This window comes from Dioscorea cayenensis, unplaced genomic scaffold (genome assembly GCF_009730915.1).
Source record: "Dioscorea cayenensis subsp. rotundata cultivar TDr96_F1 unplaced genomic scaffold, TDr96_F1_v2_PseudoChromosome.rev07_lg8_w22 25.fasta BLBR01001996.1, whole genome shotgun sequence".
Taxonomy (NCBI): domain Eukaryota; kingdom Viridiplantae; phylum Streptophyta; class Magnoliopsida; order Dioscoreales; family Dioscoreaceae; genus Dioscorea; species Dioscorea cayenensis.
This window is the reverse complement of record NW_024088387.1, coordinates 792-23,831: the sequence shown is the minus strand read 5'-3', so window position 1 is coordinate 23,831 and position 23,040 is coordinate 792. Positions and strand designations below refer to the sequence as shown.

Here is a 23,040-nt window from a genome sequence, read left to right as displayed (position 1 = left end):
GTAAGTCATGAATATGCCTTCCCTTACTCGAAACTTGTCAAGGCATCGATCATCGAAATGCGGGTAATGCCAAAGCTGAGCGCATTTAGATTATCTTTATGAGGCAAGTGTTGAAATAAAGGTTATGTCCAACACTCGAGTAAAGGTTTGACTTAACATGGGTAGTGGGACGATTCTGGCCCTTGGCATTGGCAAGATTGGGATGTGCTTTAACACTAAATGTTAACCTCATTATATCCAAGAATCACATGTGATGTGATTGGAAAGAGTTCCTACCTAAATAACCTAGTCTTGGGTGTACAGGCTCAACTTGACCAAGATGAAGTGAAATATGGATCTTGGCCCTCAATAAATCACTAACAATGAATTAATTACATTGGGATATTAATTCATAATTGTGGGAAACTTTATAAGACCTCATAACCGAATCTTGCTTTTAATTCTGTATAGATCATAATGACAACCAGTAATGCAAATCCACAAAATTTTTTTCATTGTGATCTATCCTTGAGAAGGACTAGCTCAATGAAACCAATTTCCTTGATTGGTCTCGCAACCTGGAGAATTGTTCTTAGGCAAGAACAACAACTGGAAAGTAAAGGTGTGACTCTTTAGAGCTCTAGAGGTGAATCAAGAGGGAGAAATAGCCTACCTACCTTGGAAGAAAAAAGATATGAGCCACCAAGGAGTTTCTTGGTAGCGTCTTTGGAAGGTTCTTGTGAAGATTCGACAAAAATCTCAATGACACAATTGAGAAAGGGGTTTCTATGTTTTCATTTATTCTTTTTGCGCCATGTAAATTGTATTATTGTTCTCCATTAATGGAGAACTAATTTTGTAGATGCTTGGGTGTAGATGAACTCTAGGGTTTTATTTATTTTGACATTGGTTGTGTGTCTTTATTCTTTAATTGTTTTTCTAATTTCAATCCATATTATTTGAATTCAATTGCGTGTTATCAATGTCTTGAATGCTATTGAGGCAAAAGACCTAGTTTTATGTATGATTTTCTTGTGTGATAAGTCGAAAGACCCACTTAGCATAGGCAAAAGAAGTGTTGTCTACTTATTGAATTGTTGTTAATTCACATTGAGATTTCATAGAGTACAATACAATCGTGGGGTGTCTGTATTGGGGGAGAGGGGGGGGGGTTATATATTTTAGAATTTTTCTCGGTTCAAATAGGATTTCTAACTAACAACCTTTGTCAAATAGCACCCTGTTTCCACTTTCTTATTCGACAAATTCTATTTTTGTATTCTTGAATTCTGTTTTCATTCTTCTATTCACGTTCACACATCACAACTTTTGGTAGGCTAGTTTTTGAAGTTAGGATTTGTACTATTACTCTTTATTTTCCTTGTAGATCGATACCCTACTCTTAAGCACACTTTACTACTTGATTAACGTGTACGCTTGCGTCTCCTATCACCCTTGGTCTATATTGGAGAAGAATTCTTTGAGAATGGACATCCATGGAGCAATTTGGATAGACAATCCAACAAAGTAATTAGATCTACAAGGGATAGGGTGTCGGTAAACTTGTTGTCACGGGCAAGTTTGTAGACAATTTTGTAATAAAAACCCAATAGCTTTGTGAGCCACTTTTGTTGCTTAGGGGGTCTAGATTTTCTATGAAAAGTAAGTGATTTAAGATCTACTGATCTATATAAATTGTAAAGGTTCTACCAAGTAAATAATATCTCCATTTCTTTACTAGTTCATGTTACTACATAGATTTCTCTAATGTAAGCTGAGGAAACTTATTGGCAAGGTCTAATCTTCTTGCTAAATAAAGTGATCGGATGATCCATTTGGGATAAAATGACACCCACAATGGCACTAGATGTGTTGGTGGTGATGACTGGAGTAAAAAAGTCTGGAAAAGCTAGCACTGGAAGCTATATCATCTTAGTTTTGAGAACGTCAAATGCTTGTTGTGATTTTATATTCCATGTAAAATTGTTGGATTGTAATAAATTTTGTGAGTGGTGATGCAAGAGTAGCATAATGATGCACGAAGCACCTATAATACTCGGCTAAGCCTAGAAAACCCTTGTAAGGCTGAGATGATGGTGGGAATTAGCCATACTAGGATAGCTTGGATTTTATCTAGATCAACATGAACGCCATCTCCAAAAATAATTTGACAAAGATAATGGATGCTAGGAACAACAAATGCACACTTAAATAGCTTTGCAAAAGAAACATTGTCAAATTAAAGAGTGAAAATTTGACGTAAATGATCTAAGTGAGAGTCCAAATCCATGCTATAGTTTAAGATGTCATAAAAAAACAAGTACAAACATCCAAACATAGGCACAAAGTAAATCATTCATGGCGGATTGAATAGTTGATGGTGCATTGGAAAGTCAAAAGGGCATAAATAAGAATTCGTAGTGGCCCTCACATGTTGGAAAAGCTATTTTGTGAGTGTCTTTAAGAATCACACGCATCTAGTGATAACTTGATTGTAAGTTAATCATGGGGAATAGAATCACTCCCCTTAGTTCATCTAATAAATCATCAACAGTAGGAATAGGGGATTCATCATGAATTGTGATAGAGTTAAGTGTCCTATAGCCAATGCAAAATTTCTAGGTTCCATTTTTTTCAGAACCAACAACATTGGGGAAGAGTAGATGAATCTAATGGTCATGGGGCCTTAGGGATGGTAAGGTAATGGGTTGTTGGAAAATGGACTGAAATTCCTTCAATAAGGTTTGGATAGCTAGATGGACAATTGTGTCATTGGGTTTTGGGAGTTGTGGAGATAGTAGATGGGGCTCAAGGGTAAGGGAATGTAATGAGGCTATGGAGTTAGTTTTGTAGCATGTTGGCAAGCTAGGATGAGGATGCATGGGAAACTGTAAAGTTTCTAGATAGATGGACCAAATTTCCTTTGTGTATAAAGCTCATACAAGGGATTGAGAAATCTGCTATAATAGGACCCAAGTTATATAACAATTCAACACCAAGCATAATATCTACACCTTGAATAGGAAGAGCAAGTAGGGATAGAGTGAACCTGGAGTTGTGCAACAAAATTTCCATATAGGTGTAGTTTCCTTGACAACCTAAGTATTCATCATTGCCCATCATAACCTTAAGGCTCAAATTGAGGCATGACCTAGACTTGCAACTTCAAAAATTTAGTGACTCATGGTTTACATGTTGTTGTGCATATTGTTGGAGTTGACCATAATAGTGATATCCATTAATAGTACATGCCACCCTTAAGGTTTTGGTTGTAGGAAGGTCCAAATAAGCAACCATGGAAAGATGAAACTTGGCTTTTTGGGGTAGGTGAAGGTATTAATAAGGTGGGAATGGAAGGTTTAGGAAGGAAGGAATGAACAGGGTCAGAACGTGGTATTTGTGGGTGTGATTCAGTGGTATTGAAAAGGATGTTAGTGGGCTTAGTTTGGTCTTGGGGTTAGGACCTATAATGGTTAGAAATTGAGGTGATTTGCACATATGGCCTAGTTGAAATCATTCATCACAGCTAAAACAGAAGCCTTAGAGCTACGATCATGGATCTTAACTGGGATGAGACGGTGTAAGGATGGTTAAGGTGGTGATTTTCATGGAGCAGTACTATGGGTAAGTATTAGCAGGGAAGGACATGAGGTCGTAAGGTTTGAAGTAGGTGTAACTTTTAGAAAAGGTGATGTGAGTTTGTAGGAGTAGGTCATGGGTAAAAGATTTGTCTGGGGTAGGAATCATGCAACTTTTGCTTTTGACCAACTTAGCAAGCCCAATGGCATCCACAGTAGATTTGGGTTGTAAGACAGAATTCTTCTGTTGGATGTAATGTTGAAGACTTGAAATGAAGTAGTTAGGAATAGTTTCAACATTTACCATTGACAAAAAATTGTATAACTATTCAAACTGAGTATGGTATTTTGTGACGCTGCTAATCTAACACAATTTGAATAAGGCAGCTTGAGTGGTTTTCATAAGTAATTTGGCTAAAATTGATTTGGAGTGCGTGAGTAAAGACGTCTCAATGAGTGAATTGCCCATTCATATGCATTTAGTTGAACCAACCAAGTACCATGCCTTTCATAAAAAAAGTAAGAGATGTTGGAGGGGTAGAATGTTGTAATAAGTAAAATATTGATTTGCATGGACAAGCTAGTCCAATGGGTTGGAGCTGTTGAATGGGGGAAGGTTGATTTTAGGAATTTTTGGGTATATTATATAGGTGGAAGGTGGGTAAAGGGGGATATGAAAAATAGGTATAGTAGAAGAGGATCCAATTGGTAAAACAGGTTGTTTGTCGGTTGAGTTTTGGGGACATTGCAATTGAAGTAGCATATTGGAAATCAATGCCATTAAGAAATAATGGTGTTTTTTTCCTTGACTTCTGTTAGTTTAGATTCAGCATCTTTTTTATTGGTTGTGGCATAGAAGCGTCCAACCTTGTCTGTATGGCATGGATAGCCTTCTCGAGGTTGCCAATCTATTCGTCCAATGATGGTTACCAATGCTCGGAGATGGGATCACATCATGGAAATATTGTTCTTACAATCAAAGCACCAATTAATAAGTAGTTCCTTAATATGAGTGAGGAAAAAGGCATTCCATAGAAGTATTAGGCTAAGGAGAAGATTTAGAATAACAAGTGACACACCTTCATAAGAAACCATTGAAAATATATTTTTCAATATATACAAGGCATGTTCTTAAGAATTTGGAAAATAACTTCCCACTAAAATTAAGGGGGTCATAACTACATTGACTAATTCAACAATTAAATTAAAAGACTACACAAACAACTAAATTGGCTTCACATAGCATAGTCTTCAGTCCAATATGGTTTCTTCATGTTTCATTTGAGTCTATCTCCCTCGAATGGCACAATGGGCATATTCGAAGGCATACTGAGTAGTACTATTTGTATCTTTAGTGCTGCTACCCCCAATCACAATATGAAAAACCATACAACTTAAACTTGTTAGAGTACTCATACCATGTACAAAATAAGCTTGTTCCATTTAAAGATTATAAAATTTGTTTAAGATCTCCAAATTGTTGCTTGCTTGGACTTTCCATGAATCTAGACAAGAAATTGTTGTGAGAAAGATAATGTGTATGTTATTCATGAGATATAGTCAACTCCCATCAATTTTCCCTTCCCGGTGATCATCCACTCAAAACTTTGATTAGTGCATATAGGAGTACTAACAGGATCACAATCTTTTCAATATTGATTCTCTTAAGAAGATCGTTCACATATTTTTATTAACAACCAAAAATGCCTTCAACACACTATTTAATTTCCAGCCCAAAAAAGGAAACTCATCATTATTTCAAACTCATCTATCATTAGCCCTTTAATCTTATTCAACAACACAACAATATTACTAAAATAAATCTAGTTTTCATGTACAAGTTTAGTTCACTAAGACTTCTATAAAAACCATTACTATTGAAATGTCGACTATAAATTCTTTCATACAAGTATCATGGTGCTTGTTTCAAATCATAAAGCACTTTTCTCAATTAATATACTTTGTTTTCTTGACCAACAATCTCATAAACTTTTGGTTGTTGAACATACACTTCTTCTAAAATCCCATTTTAAAAGGCTGATTTCACATCAAATTGATAAACTTTCCAATAGAAATGGGTAGCAATGAATAAAACAATATGTTTAGTGTTAAACCTTCCTAATAGAGAGAAGGTTTCTTAGACATCTATCCCTTTATGTTGAACATAGCAAGAAACCTTGCGATTGAATTTGATCACTTGGTGCAACTAGCCTCGCTTCATATGTTTGGATTCATTTTCAGGCCAACAACTTCTTTTCCATTGTGGAGGTCAACTAATTCTGATGTCTTGCTCCTCTCCAAGGCTCTCATTTCTTCATCTATTAATTGCTCCACACCATTACTTAGATTTGACTACTTTAAAGAGAATGGGCTCTTCAATTTAGGCAAGTTGGCATCATCTAGTGGTTTTATAAATTTTAGCCATTGATCTTCATTTCCTTGGTTAAAGGTTCTATTTAAGATGAACTTGGTGAAGATTAGCTTGATAAATGAGAAGGACGATTTGTTAGTGTAGAAGTGTGACTACTGTTTGGAGTTTGAGTGATTTGAATCTTCAATCTTATGCTCTTCTCTTGTAGGTTCATCACAAAACTCATCTTCTTCAATAATAATTATTGAACTAGATTACATATTCTTCAAATTCCAACAATCATTCTCATTAAATATAACATCACAGCTAATTAGTAACTTCATTATAAGAGGATTATAAAATCTATACCCCTTTGTTTCAATGCTATAATCAACAAAATATGCATTTGATGGTGTTATGATTTAATTTTCTCTTTTAAGTGATAGAATATGCACAAATTCAATGTAGCCAAAAGATCTCAAATTAGTTATCTTAGGTTTATACCCATATGATGGTTCAAATGGTGTTTGTTTGCGCAAGGCTATTGTTGGAGATCAATTAAGAATGTAGGTTGCTTTGTGAATAGCTTTTGGCCATAAAATTTTTTAGAAGGTTTTTTACTTTAAATATGTAGTTTCGAAAGTCGGTGATGAGAAATTCAATATAATCTGTTGATTTTTTAGAAAAGTGGCACTGTAGCTCTTGAGCGTCGATGAGATTCCAAAGCGGTGGTCAAGGTAGCACTCATGGCAGAGCTCACTGTGGACCCCGTGGGGAGCTCGTGGAGGCTCTTCTTTCTCTAATCCTATTGACTTCTTAAAACCACTAGGTCATCAAATCTCTACGCTCACCGGCCTCCAATTCACCAGTGAAAGGAGGGTGTTTCCTTCGCCGATGCGGTCCATAGTCCTTTTAGGTCTACTCAACCTCACTAGGATCCTCCTGTTAGTGTCTCTGAATGGGCAAATGGTGCAGAAGGCCTCTCTAAAATGTCGTTGACCTAAGGAATCGAACTTCTGTAAAAAATGCTTGCCACCTGGACATTTTGCAGATGAGTGTTGCCACCAGTTAACTTGTCAACGTTTGTGCCAGAGTTGGGCACATTGCAATCAACTGTCCCAGGAGATATCCTTCATCCCAAGCCAATGACAGAGATAGAAGATGACAAATGTCCAAGAATTTTTCTTCAGAAGCTAGACTGCTGTTGCACGTCTCCTCTTCTTGGAAAGTTGGCCAAGTTTCATAGGATCTTCCCTCCTTGAGAGTCACTCTACCTATAACTGAAGATATCATCAAGTCTAAAGATGATTATCATGAACCCCCTGTTTGGTTCAGAGGGGGAGAGGGGAGGAAGGGGGAGGATTATGGAGGGTTTAAGAAAATATTGTGTTTGGTTCAAAGAGGAGTGGGGAGGAGAGAGAAAGAGTGTAATGTGTATTTAACTATTTTTCCCTTGTACAATAAAATAAGTAATAATATATATATATATATATATGTATAATAATCAATTGTAGAATAATAATAATAACACAATATATAATATATGATAAACATTGTAAAACACACACAATAATTAGCGAAAAATATTTATTTGAAAAAAAAATATGAGGAGTCATAACATCTTGATTATAATTGACAAATATTGGTTAAAATGTGAACACCCAATGATCATTCAAACATACCCTATTTTTGTCATTTGTGAAATGAGAAAGATAGGGTTTTAATAAATAGGATACAATAGGAATTATACATATATGTGAAGGGTATTATTGGTATTTTGCATTATTTAAAAAAAATAAATAAAAAAAACAATAAACATCCACTCCCCCAAAAGACCCCAATTTGGGGGAGTGGATTGAGGCACCCCTCCTCACCCCCTCTCACCCTCCTTCACTCCCCCAACCAAACAAAGTCTAAGGTCTTATCATAGAATGCTAGCTCGAATACACTTACTGATGCGTTGCCGGTGATCTTGTATGTCAAGCCATGTGGCAATATCACTCATTACAATAACTACTTCATCCTCGCTATAAACTTAGTGAGAGTTGTGACCTTAGCGGTTAGTCATATCCATTTATCATTCAACTCCAATCTTGGTCATTGCACTGTTAGCATCTCCCTATGGACACCGAAGTTTGGCTCCCATGCTTTTGCAGCTGGTAATTACCAATGGATTTGGTTCTCCAACTTGCCATTACACTACTGGAACTGGGACTCCATTGTCGCAATTCTCTGTCTCCTTGGGGACTTGATATACATTCAGAAAAAGAGAAGAGGCTTTGCTCAAGTTTTTCCAGGTTATGGCTCGCTTGAAGAAGCCGATCTTCTTCCTGATACAAGTGGTTATTAATTTTGGACTGAGAAGCTTCATTGTATTACTTGAAGACTCCGGTATCCCATTGCTTCATCGAAGATCATGCAGGGTGCTATTGTTCTGGTAAAGTCGATGGCCTCTAGGTGGATTCTCAGGGCTTCCTGAATAACTCTAACAATGTCGATGTGATCCTAGTTGTGGATCAATCTCTTCCTCCCTTTTAGAGCCCTTGTCGGATTCTTGCAGACTTGAAGGGTAAAGCCCTGTCTCAGCCAATCCACCTTGTTTATAATTCCGGCAAGATTATTGAGCTTAGCTCCAATCTTGACCAAATGACGGGAGATAATTCCCTTGCCATAGTGTGGACTATGATTCCAGGCGTCTAGTGACAGAACATCATTCTCACGGCCGAGGGTACGAGTTCCAAGGGAAGGCATATACATTTGTTGAACAGGGTTGACGTACAATTCTCATGTTCAATGATTGTTCACCAACCGTGGGTTAAGCCTTCTAGAAGTAATGTTGTCACCATGCAGACGTCCAGTTCTACACCTCGAGATCATCTCCCAAGCAAAGATACAGATCCTGGTATAGATCCAAGAGTGAATGAACTTAACATCTTGCCTCGAGATACGATTTCAAAAAATGCTGAGATTCCAATGGCCCCTTCCCTTTTTCATCAGTCTTGTGATAAGGATCCACATAATACTTTTGATTCATCTAGTGTGGATTCTCCTTGAGATAAGGCCTTAATACCTCAAGCTTTACCAGCTTCTTTTAATCTGTTTCGAGATGTGGTCCCAAAAGCCCCATCTTTGTTAGCTTCTTCTGATCTGTCTCAAGATGAGATTCCAAATAACATCATAAATGATGATCACTATATTCCTCGAGATAAAGTTGGTAGAGAGATTCTCTCTCCTTCCAAACCACTGCTTTTTGCCTCAGGATAAGAACAGCTTCTCATGGATCTTCTAACTTTGCTTCTTAAATTGTTTCTTTTTCTAAAGCAGAGCCTTTACTTGCCCATCTGAAATGACTCCCACCCCTATTTCAATTCCAAATAGTTATTAAATGGGTTATTCTGCATGGAGGATGGACCCTAATTCCAAAGGCGAACTCAGATAAATTCACCATCATAGAGCAGTCTACTTTTTCCCCTACTCCTAAAGATCCTTTAGATGAGGAGCTCATAGATTAGGGTGATGATGAAGATCAAGATTATATGGTTGATGATTTTAGCAGATGATGATAACTTTCTTGAGACCTCTAAAGATCCAAATGATTTTATTCCTGTAGTTCTGCCCCCTCAACAACCTAGTGGTGAAGCCCCTTTAAGATCTTGATAAAGGTCTTATAGACCTTGATGGACCAGGAGATTCCTCTCTCAGTCAAGACCCTAAATCCACTGACGTCCAGCATGTCTTATCCTCACCAGTAGTTGTAGTTCCTGCTCAGATTTCGTAGAAGTAATAGAACAAAAAAACCCTCCACCAGGTGAAACAAAGATGCTGAGTTCATCCCTTTGCCACCCTAGATTAGCTAAGAAGAAGATATTGATGATCCTAGAGAAGCCAGAGACTAGCTTTAGCATCTCTCCAGTGACTCTATACAGAATATTAAGCGCTTTCTTGATTTCTTGAGCGGTAGACTGGCCGACCCAAACAGCATCACCATGCCCTAGCTTCTGCTTCAGGAGTGATCCTCCTCTGTTATCTGTCTAAGTTGACCTCTGGCGCTTTTTGGTGGACTTTGTCTTCTCAGGTGCCTTTTATCTTTTTCCTTCATTGTGTTTTTTTATCCTAGGTTTGTCTCATCCCTAGTGATGCCCTCCTAGGCCTTTCTTCTTTTTCAATAAATTTGTGCTTTATCCACTTTATTAAAAAAGATGTAGTTTCCCATGTCAACAAAGATTTCACAGTGGGTGTCAAATTAACAAAATTAATATTTCTTGATTAACATAAATATATTATTTATAATGGTAAAAAAGGGTCGAATCCATAAAGATTTGGTAAAGCTTATTTTTTTATGAAGTTAATAAAATAAAATAAAGAAAAGGGTGTTTGAAACTGAAGTTAAAATAATATAAAGTAAATAAACAATGATGTGAATTAATAAAATTCAATGATATGAATATCTAGTATATGGTATAATGTCAGTATTGATTATTGAATTAATCATTGATGTAAAGATACACTTTTTTATTCTTTAATAAATTGATTATGGTTATTGACAAGCCTTAGTAATCTATCCATACCTCGATAACCAAAACATGCTCTTTGATTACTTCCCATATCAATAAACAATTCCAAATAAGCTCTTAGGATTTAATCTATTAATAGCATTAAATTGGTGAAGAACTACCAATTCTAGCCAACAAACACAAAAGCTTTGTTTATTTAGACTAAATTATATATTCACATAACATGAGTTGATGGAATACCTTGTATCGAACCATGTTATTTCACCACAAATTATTAAAACAACTAAACATTTGTAGATTTAATGTCCTAATTGGTAATATATTATTTTGATTACTGAGTGATAGGCCCTTTTGCACCAACCAAACGAAAAAGCATTTTAGAATGTCTTAGAAAATATCTAAATATTAAAAAAAAAGAATAAAAGAATAAACATTAGATCTCCTAATTCTTGACAAATCAAACTTTTATTATCCTTGAACCAAAAAAAGAGTTTAGTTACACATATATAGTTTTAAAAACGCTAGGAAGAGGAAGATGAAAGATTGCTTGATGATTGATTACTTCTTCCATGTGGTGTTTCCCTTTTAAAGAAAATTTGAAAAATTCAAAAGTCTCCTTGGCCTTCTAATCCAAAAATATAAAAAATAAAATTAAAACTTAATCCCACTTTCATCTAGATTATCTTCTTCTTTTAAAATTGATTCCTAACAAAATAAAATAAAGATAAAGATAACGAGGTTCAATTTTCAAATATTGGACTATAACTATGTAATTGTTTACCCAAGTTTAGCAACATCCGCATTCCATAAGACATGCCAATGTACACTCTAAGTTTTGACATCTTCTCCTTCTTTCTCCAATAGATCTTCATAAATTTCCAAGATTTATAGTCGTGGTACTTTTCTTGCCTAAACTTTACTTTTAAGCTTACTTTGACTCAAATCTAACTCAAATCCATAATTTATTCTATAAAATACAAATATAATTATGACACATAATTACAAGCACTTTATTATTAAAAACGATAGGAAATTGATATGAAATGTATGTATATTATGCTCACTACCACTCCGGTTCTTCCTCTTAGAGTCTCTATTTTGTTATAGAGTATTTCTAGCCATTAGTATTCTTTCAATGCTGAATTCTTCACAAACTTATTAAATTCATAGGGAGAATTCTCCACCACAACCTATCCACAATATTTTCATATGTTGTCTTTTTTTTTCTATGCACTTGCTATGAACTTTTTGAAAATGAGGGAATATTTCTAATTTTTCCTTCACAAAATACACTCATATCATTCGACTATATTCACCGATAAAAGCTAAGAAACACCTGTTATTGTTGTTGAGAGAAAGAGTTCTCAATGGATGGCAAACATTTTCATGAATAAGTTATGCCTATCATGAAGCTCTTCTTGCCTTCCCTATTGCGAAAGAATCACATAGATGCTTTCCAACAACATAGCTCTTGCATACATCATCCATATATTTTTTATATCAAAGGTTAACCATCAACAAGATTTTGCTTATGTATGAGTGTCAAACTCCTGAAATTTAGATGCCTTATTTCTATGATGCCACTACGGGCCAATTTTCAACAAGTGATGTTGCCTTTGAAGTATGATAAGGAAAAGGTTATTGTTTGCAATAGGAACACATTATTCTTGTTAGTGCTTACTCAGATATCTCCCAAACAAGCTTAAAGCTGAAGTGGTAGCAATTAGAGTAGCTTTGGAACTGTGCAAGTAGAAGAATTTAAATCATAAACAAGTCTTTTGTGAATGTCTAGCAGTGATTGATCTAATTAAGAAGAATGGCCTTCAACAAGCATGGTGATTTTGAGAGGAAATGTTGGCTGATTTTTATAGTGCAAGTATACACTATCATAAACAAACTAATATAATGATATAAGAGTATCGCCCCACAAGGATTGAGTTTATAACTACAAAAATTACTTTAACTCTAATCCTACTTGATTAATGAAATTGAAAGATTTAATTTAGAAAGATCTAACTCAAGGACTCAGAGAGAGAGAGAGCTAGACGAGGAGAAATTAATGTTTAGAGATTCTAGGGTTTTCGAGTTCACCTAGACTAATTCCACCTTGATCATCTAGTTCAATCAATCAAAGTTTACTACTTATGTTGTCATCAAATTTCCCTAAATTATATATTGATCTTTCTCAACCATCAATTTCATATTCCATTAGATAAGTTGACATCATCTCTGATATAACTGTGAATCTATGGAGCTCATTAAACTCTAAAAATTTGTAATGACGCATACAACCTCATAAATATCTCTATCTTATGATGTTTATATGAAATTTCAACAAGACCTAATTCAATTATCACCTCTCGGTCTCAAATCGAATTACCAATCATGCAATTGGTGATCAAGCAATCATAAGTATTAAGCATAGATTAAAGTATCCAATATAGTCTTGAAACAAGCATCAATTATATTAAACAAAAATGAATCTAAGTTTTCATAGTCTGGCTACATTGTAGCCATAGAAGAAGATATTTAGAACATAATGATTGCAAAGCTTGACATATTAACAAGGTTCATAATCAAATACACAAAGAAAAACTAATAACTAAAGCTTGATGATGAATCCCCATCGAATCTTCTCTCCCGGCCTTTTGATCTCTGAAATTCTCCTTCTCGTTTCGTCTCAAACCCTAGCCTCTTTTATAACTTGAAATCAGGGTAGCACCTAGGTGCCAAAGAGTGTAGCGCCTAGGTGCTATAATTTTTTTTTTGCACCCGTTGATGTTGTAGCGCCTAAGCGTTGCATGCTAGTGCTTAGGTGCTAGACTTTCTGTTTTGCTTGTTGCTTGTTCCTTCTTTATTGAAACTTTGTTCTTCTTTTCTCCAATTTTGTGCTTTTTATATGTTTTTCTCTCAAATCATTCTCTTTCTTTCATACAATGGAATAGCAATAAGATTAGGAGTAAATTTGGTTAAAAATAATTTACATTTCTTTCATCATGAGTTAAAGAAAGTCCATATAATTTAGTGCACATTATACTCATCAAATACCCCTAAACTTAGAGTTTTTTTGCCCTCGAACAAAAGAAAGAGAAGGAAAAATATCATGAAACAAATCAATAAGATTAACGGCAACATTGAGTGAAACTCCGGCATCAAAGTTGGATTTTTCAAACCCATAAAAACAAATTTTAAGCATAGTCTACAATTTCAACTTTAGGGTAAATCTTACTCCATTTAAGGTTCCATACATGTGTGTGTCCAGTCTTTACTACTTAGCTATCCTTTAACCCTTGTTGGTTTATGCAAAAATAAGAACTCACCTAACCTCTAATTGAACCCCAAAACTAATATACTTAAATATATTTCACATTTTTTTTACTTCATTATCAATTTTTTTTTTTTCTAAAATAGTAGTTTTTCACACATCCTTTAAAGTAGCCCTTTCTCCTGTTAGGACATACCTAGTATCCAATTTTTCGGAAGTGGCTTCACACATCACATGTGGTAGCCCTTTCTATTCTCTACTTTTTTTTTCTTGAAACATTTTTTTTCAAATGATCTAACTTACTAATTATAGGGCCTTTCAAAAGGCTTTAGTAAGTTCTTAATTTGTATAAATGATCTCTAAGTATTTGGACAACTTAGTAAGCATAAATGGGTGTGCTAAGAGTGTAAAGGAACCAAAAATAGAGTAACATAAGCACTATAGTCAAAAGAGAGACACATCTATTATTTTTTATAGATTAGAAAGTCACTAAGATTTTAATCATAGGCCATCATTATTCCACAAACCAATTGAACCTTTAACTAACTTTTTTTTTTTAATAAGCAACACCACACCCCCAAACTTAGAAGAAAACATTGTGCTTGATGTGAACAAAGAGAAAAAGATAAATAAAGAAATAACTAAAAGTCATTAAATAAGATTAAAAACTCCCCTAAATGTCTCAATTATCATCCTCTTCACTGTCATCATCTGGTGGTGGGTGTTCTTGGAATGTTGGTGTTGATGAGAGCTAAACTGCATTGGGTCCCATGTTCAAGTTAGGCCTCTAACAAAATATCAATAAAAAAATAAAATAAAATAAGAAAAGATAAATAAAATAAATAAAATAAAATTTTAAAATTCATGGGTTGCCTCCCGACTAGTGCTTGGTTCAACGTCCTCAGACCGACGATTCCTCTGTTATGGTGGATTCAAGATGATGTTCTTTTTGCCCCTGTCAAAGATCCACCCAAAATATGGCTTCAGTCGCTACCCATTAATTTTGAGAGTTCCTTTCTCTGGATGAGTGACTTCCGCAACACCATATGGTAACATGTCAGTGATTGTGAATGGTCCACACCACTTCGGCTTGAATTTTCCATGCCCATGTTTTGCTCATTTTTTTTATAAATTCTATCATCTTTATAGGATTCATTCTGAAACTCATCAAATTTATTCAATTGCAAAAGATTTTTCTCATCAATACAAAAGCAACAATCACTTGCTTGAGGATATTTTATAGTATCAAAAAACGTTGAAAATCACTTCTTCCTCTTGGACCCGAAGACGTAATTCCCCCTTTTGCACATCAAAAATCGCTCTCCTAGTAGCTAAAAATGGTATGCCTAGTGTAATTAGTATGTTTTTATCTTCTTCCATGTCATATACAATGAAATCAACTGGAAATATGAACTTATCTATCTTGATGAGAACATCTTCAATCACTCCCACAGGATGCTTCAATGAGCAATCTGCTAGTTGCAATGTGTCTGACATAGGCCGCGTGACACATCCGAATATGCGTGTAAACCGCAAGTGCACGGGTGTCGAAGTAATAATTACCCGGTGAGTCGGGTAGTCGAATCCACAAGAAACAGAGCTACTAGTACTAACTTCTCCTGCTCTCTAGCCTAATGATAATGGGATAGTGTGGTGATCTAATGTGCGAAGAAATGAATACCGAGACGAATATGCAAGGGTAAAATAGAGGAAGATCTCAATCATTAAAATTGAGGTATTCGGGCAATGATCCCCTTAGGATTCAGGTATTAGGTACCAGATATACAAAGTGTTTCTATGATGAGTAAGTTAAGTCGTGGAAATCCAAATATAATCGGATCTATCTCCAAATCACCGATACTAGCCCCCTACGAGGTCACGGTGGAGAAATCGCTCAATCTTAACACCTCACACCATATATAACCGCAAAGCACTCTAGGGATTCCAAAAGGTGTAACCGATTCCTAAAGATTGATCCAACCCTAATTCCCGGTGAAGGATCCTAACCCCCTACAAGGTCCCGGTGGAGAAATCGAGCAATCTCACGCCTCCCACCAAATATGGTTGCATAGAGTCTAGGGAATGGAGATAGAATACACCAATCGGAGAGGAAAGGGGATACTTCACTATCTCATGACTCACCCTCTCAACCTTCTTCAATCTTGAGGTTCTAACCCTAATGGAGATCTCTCTCCCACCAAGGCAATAAATCATGCAAACCAAATAACCACAAGATCAATAAGGCAAGCAAGCATTAAAAAATCAAGAATGAAACTTAATCAAACTCAGATTAAATAGAAACACAAAGCAAATCCACCCAAGATGAGAATCCTAGGGTTCACAAGACCAAATACCCTCTAGGGTTTTAGTTCTCCATGGAGCAACATACACAACACACCATCAATGAATGAAAGTACATTAAAACCATAGAAATAAACCCCCTTATATATGAACTGATGGCTTTGATGGAGAGCTTCGATGTCTTGAAGGACCCTCTCCGAAGCTAGGTTCACCGGTGGCTTCCTTGATACTATGATGGAGGAGGAGTCGATCAAAGTTGGTGACAAAGCGCCTCCCAAGCCACAAAGACCTTCTCTCTAAACCCTAGCCGTCTCACCCCTCAAGAGCCGCATAAAAGATGAGAAAGAATAGGGCAAAACGGCTATTTATAGGCCTTAGACCGCGTCTGTCACGTGCCCCCATGCGCCCATGTGGATTTTCCACGCGTCTGCGTGGGCTGCAGGAATTTCCACGCTGGCGCGTGAACAGTAATTATGCTACCGTACTTAGCTATAGTTCGCTACAGTATTTAGCTACAGTATTCTCCGTAATCGGGGTCCAAACACTCTTCTCTTGAGGCCACATGGCCGGGCACACGTCCATGTGGTAGACTATAAGACTTTTCTCCATTGAAGTATCTTTGAGAGGTCTTGCAATCTTCACAAAGAGAAGGAACATGAAGATGTGGCTGCCTTTGTGCCCTTCCAACTAGTGAATTGACTTGAATCTTCTTGGAAGTTGGCACACATCTCCACGTTCATGAACTCCTCTCGTGTCTTGGTCCTTGAATTGAACAAGAACTCTCAACATTGTGTCTTAATAGCCTATCTTTGCTTCCTTTTTACTCTTAAGGCATTCACAACCTATATGGATAAAAGAACACCAAATACACAATATGAGACATAAACCATGGTAAAAATGATGCTCAATGCATGTAAAACATATATAAAAATATGTCTACTCAAGGACTTATCACCGTGCCTCTCCCAAGTTAAGCTTCTTGTAAATTGATAAGGGCATTAAATTGATACTTGCTCCCAAATCATGCAATGTCCTCTCAAACACTACATTCCGAATCAAACATGGGATGCTAAACTTCTTGGATCCTTGAGTTTAGATGGGAACTTGTTTTGCAAGATTAAGCTACACTCTTCAGTAAGTGTGACTCTCTCATAATCCTTAAGCTTCCATTTGTTTGAAAGAATTTCTTTCATAAACTTCACATAGCTCAACATTTGTTCAAGAGAATCCACAAATGGTATATTAATGTGAAGCTTCTTGAATACATCTAAGTATTTAGCAAACTATGGTCAAGCCTGTTCTTCTTTAGGCGTAGGGGAAAAGGAATTCTAGTAAATCTATCGTGTGGTAATGATGCTTGAATTTGAGCTTCAACTTTGTTCTATTCTAGGTTTCTTTGATCATGCTTCTGATCTATAGACTCTGACTTTTTTTTTGGGGTTTTTCAATTCCTTTCCACTTCTTAAAGTAATTGCACTATATTGTTCATTGCCACTTTTTCTTGCATTTGCCTCAGATGTGCTAGACAAGTTTCCTTGTTGTCTCTCAGTCAACATACCTGCCAGTTGACTTAACTGAATCTCTAATATTCCTTATTTATCTGATTTTGCAGAGTAGTATGAGTTTCATTCATGAACTGCATTTGAGTTATCGCTAACTGAGCCATTGCTTCTTCCAAATTTGTTTTCTTCCCTTATGGTAGATTGCTCTGTTCAGGCATGGTAGAGTTTATTTTTCCAAGATAGGTTAGGATGATTCTGCCATCCTGAATTGTACCTATTGGAGAAGGGGTTTTCTTAATGCCTGTTGAAATTCCCCATATATTGAGCTTGCTCTATTTTCACTTACGAAAAAGAACAGCCAACTGACATTCAAAGCTTTGATGAAGCCCATTACACATTTAGCAAGCCAGAGATACAGTCTTTAATTTACTGCATTTGCTGCCAAATTACTATTCTATAATTGCATTGAGAGAGCTGCTATTTGGGCCGAAAGATTGGTAATGGCATCTAACTCATGTACTCCAGCTACCTTCCTTTGAATGTTTCGCTCATTAGACCATTGATAGTTGTTAGCTGCCATATCTTCTAGCAATTCATATGCCTCATCTATAGTTTTTTTATTAAGGCTCCACCGGCAGATGCATCCACTAGTGTTCTAGTGGTGCTGCTCAGACCTTGGTAAAATTTTTGAATCTTCATCCACTTATGTAACCCATGATGATGACATTTCCTTAATAATTCTTTGTATCTCTCCCATGTCTCATATAAAGTCTCGCCTTCATATTAAGCAAAATTGTTGATTTTAATCCTCATCTTTTTTATTTTGGCTGGTGGAAAGAACTTGGCAAGGAAATTTTGAACTAGATCATCCCATGTAACAATTGAATATTGTGGCAATAAATTCAACCAATTTCTTGTTTTGTCCCTCAGAGAGAAAGGAAATAGATGCAGGCAAATGGCTTCATCATCCACTCCATTATACTTGACTGTATCACAAACTTCAACAAAGTTCTCAATATGAAGATTTGGGTCTTCATTAGGTGGTCCACTGAATTGGATTGCTTGAATCATTTCAAGAGTTACTTGTTTCAGGTCAAAGTTGTACGCCTAAATTACTGGCCACCTAATCGCAAGTTGAATGCTAGTTGATGACATTGCGTAATCATGCAAAACTATTGGTTGATTGACCACCATTGGATTATTAAATCTTTGCTCATTTACTGGTGCATTGCCCTAGCTTTTGCTTCCTCAAGATTATCTATGGCCTCTGGTGATTGATTAATTGTAAGTCTCTTCTCTTTTCTGTTCTTGTGACACTTACATTCTATTTCAATGTCAAAAGGTATAAGACTTTTAGTAATAAATTTTCACATTCAAATTAACAATTTGATAAAAAGAAAAAAAAATCAAGAACAATGGAATATGAAGTAAAACTAGAGTTTTTTTATCTTGATATTAATAAAGAACACAATCCCCGGCAATGGAGCCAAAAACTTGTTGGGTGATTTTTATACCGCAAGTATACGCTATTGTAAATAAGTAATATAATGATAATTGGGTATTGTCCCACAAGGATTTAGATTTATTAGCTACTAAAATCACTTTAACTTTAATTCTACTTGATTAATGAAATTGAAAGATTTAATGTAGAAAGATCTAATTCAAGGACTAGAGATAGATAGTTAGACGAGGAGAAATCAATGTTTAGAGATTCTAGGGTTTTCCGAGTTCACTTAGACTACTTCCATGTAGATCATCTAGTTCAATCAATCAATGTTTGCTTCTTATGTTGTTATCAAATTTCCCTAAATTACATATTGATCTTTCTCAAACATCAATAGAATATTTCATTAGATAAGCTAACATCATCTCTGATATAACTGTGAATCTATGGAACTCATTAAACTCTAGAAATTTATAATGATGCATACAACCTCATAAATATCTATATCTTATATGATGATTATATGATATTTCAACCAAGACCAAATTCAATTATCACCTCTCCGTCTCAAATAGAATTACTAATCATGCAATTGGTGATCAAGCAATTACAAGAATTAAGCATAGATTAAAATATCCAATATAATCTTGAAACAAGCATCAATTAAATTAAACAAATATGAATCTCGGTTTTCATAGTCTTGCTACATTGTAGCCTTAGAAAAAGGTATTTAGAATATAATGATTGCAAAGCTTGACATATTAACAAGGTTCATAATCAAATAAACAAAGAAAAACTAAAAATTAAAGCTTGATGATGAATCCCCACTGAATCTTCGCTACCAACCTATTGATCTTTTAAATTCTCATCCTCTTTTCGTCTTAAACCCTAGCTTCTTTTATAACTTGAAATCGGGGTAACTCCTAGGTGCTATAATTTTTGTTTTGCACCTCTTAATGTTGTAACGCCTAAGTGTTGCATGCTAGTGCCTAGGTACTAGATTTTCAGTTTTGCTTGTTCCTTCTTTGTTGAAACTTTGCTCTTCTTTTCTCCAATTTTGTGCTTTTTATATATTCTTCCTTCAAATCATTCTCTTTTTTTCTTACAATGTAATAACAATAAGATTAGAAGTAAATTTGGTTAAAAATAATTCACATTTCATTCATCATGAGTTAAAGAAAGTCTATATAATTTAGTGCAAATTATACTCATCAGGAAATAAGCAAGATTCAAATGCTAATTGATCTCAATCCAGCAATTGTACTTGAGTGCATTCCCCGAGCACATAATGGTGTAGAAGATGCACTTACGATTTTTGGTAGGCGAAACCCGAGCATGATACTATTTCACTAAGGCTCGATTTTGCTCATTGATTAATGGAGGCAATGATTGAAACTGGTATATCTTTTGATTGAGATTTTGTTGGGTTTTTTTTTGGTTTCTTTGCTATGTTTGTAGCTCCATTGTAAAAATAAAAAATAAAAAAAAGATCCCATGCCATTGTATTATAATACTTAGTTGTTCTTGGGAGTAATGTTTGTTGTTGGGGTTCTCGTCAATGCAATAGTTAGAAACTTTCAGTTGAAGCGTTGTAGCAGTTGTTATTGTTTACTACACTATAGCACTATTACTGCACTATAGAACTATCCTGCACACCTTCTGCAGACCCTTTGCGGGCTCTCTGCGGCCCGCACAATCTTCTACTAACAAGGAAGTACTGTAGCAAAGTTTTACTGTTCATGAGTGTGCTTTATGCGGGCTCAAAATGCCCGCACAACTTTCTGCTCAGTCTATGCGGCCGCATACTACCCCCACAACACTCTGCCAAGCTTGTGTTACCTCCTATGGGGGGGGGGATGACTTCCTAATAACAATAAAACTTCTGCAAATGCGAAAACATACCCCTCTTTGTGATCTACAATGAGATAATGAACTTTAAAGATGACAAATGCACATACAATCATGCAAGACACCGAATTTAGCGTGAAAAACTATTCAAATCTAGGGGAAAACCATGGGACTTCTTTGAGTCACTTGAAATGATTCACTACATCAACAATGAGATACAAGAGAGTGTTATCTCTTGATACAACTAGAGGATTACAACAATGAGGCAAGATGCACATCAACAAGATGCTCACAAACATGACATGCAACTCATCAACTCTATGATGGATAACATGAACATCAAGAAGAGATTGAGAGAAGATCAAACCAGGTAGGTTAGGAGAGCTACCCACAAGGATTGACCACCAGAAATCTGGGCAAAATTCGGCACCGATTTGCCGTCCGGTCATCTTGCTTGCTCAAGCCCTAATCCCGCTTTCTTCTTTCTCTTCTTCTTGGTTTCTTTACCTCTATTCTCTCTCAATTGTTCTAACCCTCTCTACCACTTTTCACAAGCTACAGTATGCAGCCCATTTTAACATTTCACTTCACATAAGTGAGTTTTCCATTTTGACCTTCAAAGCTTATACTATTGATGTAGTTTTTTTTTTCCTTTGGATGTTGGCCCAAAGCCCAACTTATTCTTCTAGCTCACAAATGGGCTGAAACCCAAACATTTGTTCATGTTGTTGAAACATGAGATGCCTTTGAGAAAGCAAACACTGTAGAAGAATGCCTATAGGGGCACAAGAAGTGGCCATAACAAAAACAAATGAAAAGCAATAGAAAATACAATATGATCTTGTGTGGCAATGGCATGCATCACCATCCCCCACTTCTTATCAAGCCTACTCTTTTATAGAGCTAATTCGGCCCCCAAAAGTGTCCGAGTTGTATAAGGAAAGTATGAAACACATTACCTCTAAATTCTCATGTGACATTGAAGATATTGTATAACATTTTTGTCTACATTGTCTAATTATTTAGTGGTGTAGCCAACTAATATAGAAAGGGGGTTCAATATATATAGAAATATAATATTGTTATTTATAATATAAAATAATATATATATATATATATATATATATATCATACTTATAGTTAAACAATATGAAAAACAATTGAAATCTATCAAAACCAAAGCATTTTATTATAGAATTTACATTAAAAAATTATCTGAAATGACTAGAACTTAAAATTAATTTTTGAACTTAATTAGATACTTTGGTATAGCTTGAAATGGTGAGGATAAAAGAATCTTGTCTTCTTGGGGTTTTAATTTTTAAGTCAAAAAAAGAGAAAGGCACCATGGTGGCATTATTCATCCCTTAGATTTCAAAAAAAAATTAAAAGTGAATAAGGCATAAAGCTTTTTAAATATATAAGTACAAAAGTTTAATATATTGAACCCACTTTTTAAATAAGTCACAACCAAAGGAATAAGAAAGCACATATAAAGAATAGGCAACACAAACTTAGCTTAGACTTTAGGCCCGCTTGGTTCTCGGGATGGAGATGGGAATAGGGTCATGAAAATAGGGATGGGAATGAGGATGGGGATGCAAGATTGGAGATGGAAACGACGTTAATGTTTGGTTGGAGAGAATACGAATGGGAATAAGAAAAGTTAAGAGGAAGAGATGTAATAAAATTACCTTTGTACCCTTTGAGTATTTTATTTTAAAATATCCACTTTAATCATTTTATATAAAATTATTTATCAAGTTAAGATCGGATAAAATTTCTAAAATAATAGTAAAAATTATCTATTTGAAAAATTAATTATTTGAGATATTTATAATTAAATTTTAATTATTTTTATATAAAAAACATAATTAACAAATTAAGGATAGATAAATTTTAAAATTTATTATAAATATTCATTTGCAATATTTATTTTATTAGATAATCATTTTACAAGTGACTGATTATGATTCTAACATAGTTTGGTATTTTGATAGTGACGCATTATGAAATTAATTTATTTGATATTAAATGACGTTGTAAAAATTAAATCTACATCATTATTATTAGATTGAAATATCTTACTAATAACATGATAAGATAGTTAAAAGATAATAATTTCAAATTAAATTGGTATTAAATCGAATAAGTGGATGCCAATATGTTACACCTAATAATATTAATATGTTCTAAATTTTTTATTTACGAAAACAAAAAATATAATTTTAATATGGTAAGATGGAGTGAGAATATTAA

At 35.1% G+C, this 23,040-nt stretch overlaps 1 non-coding gene across 1 annotated transcript; it reads left to right on the top strand.

The window, feature by feature from the left end:
• The first annotated feature begins 18,198 nt into the window (after positions 1-18,198).
• LOC120257297 lies at positions 18,199-18,305 on the top strand. Its single transcript, XR_005535633.1, has one exon. It is a non-coding gene; the product is annotated as a small nucleolar RNA R71 (small nucleolar RNA).
• Positions 18,306-23,040: the final 4,735 nt, after the last annotated feature.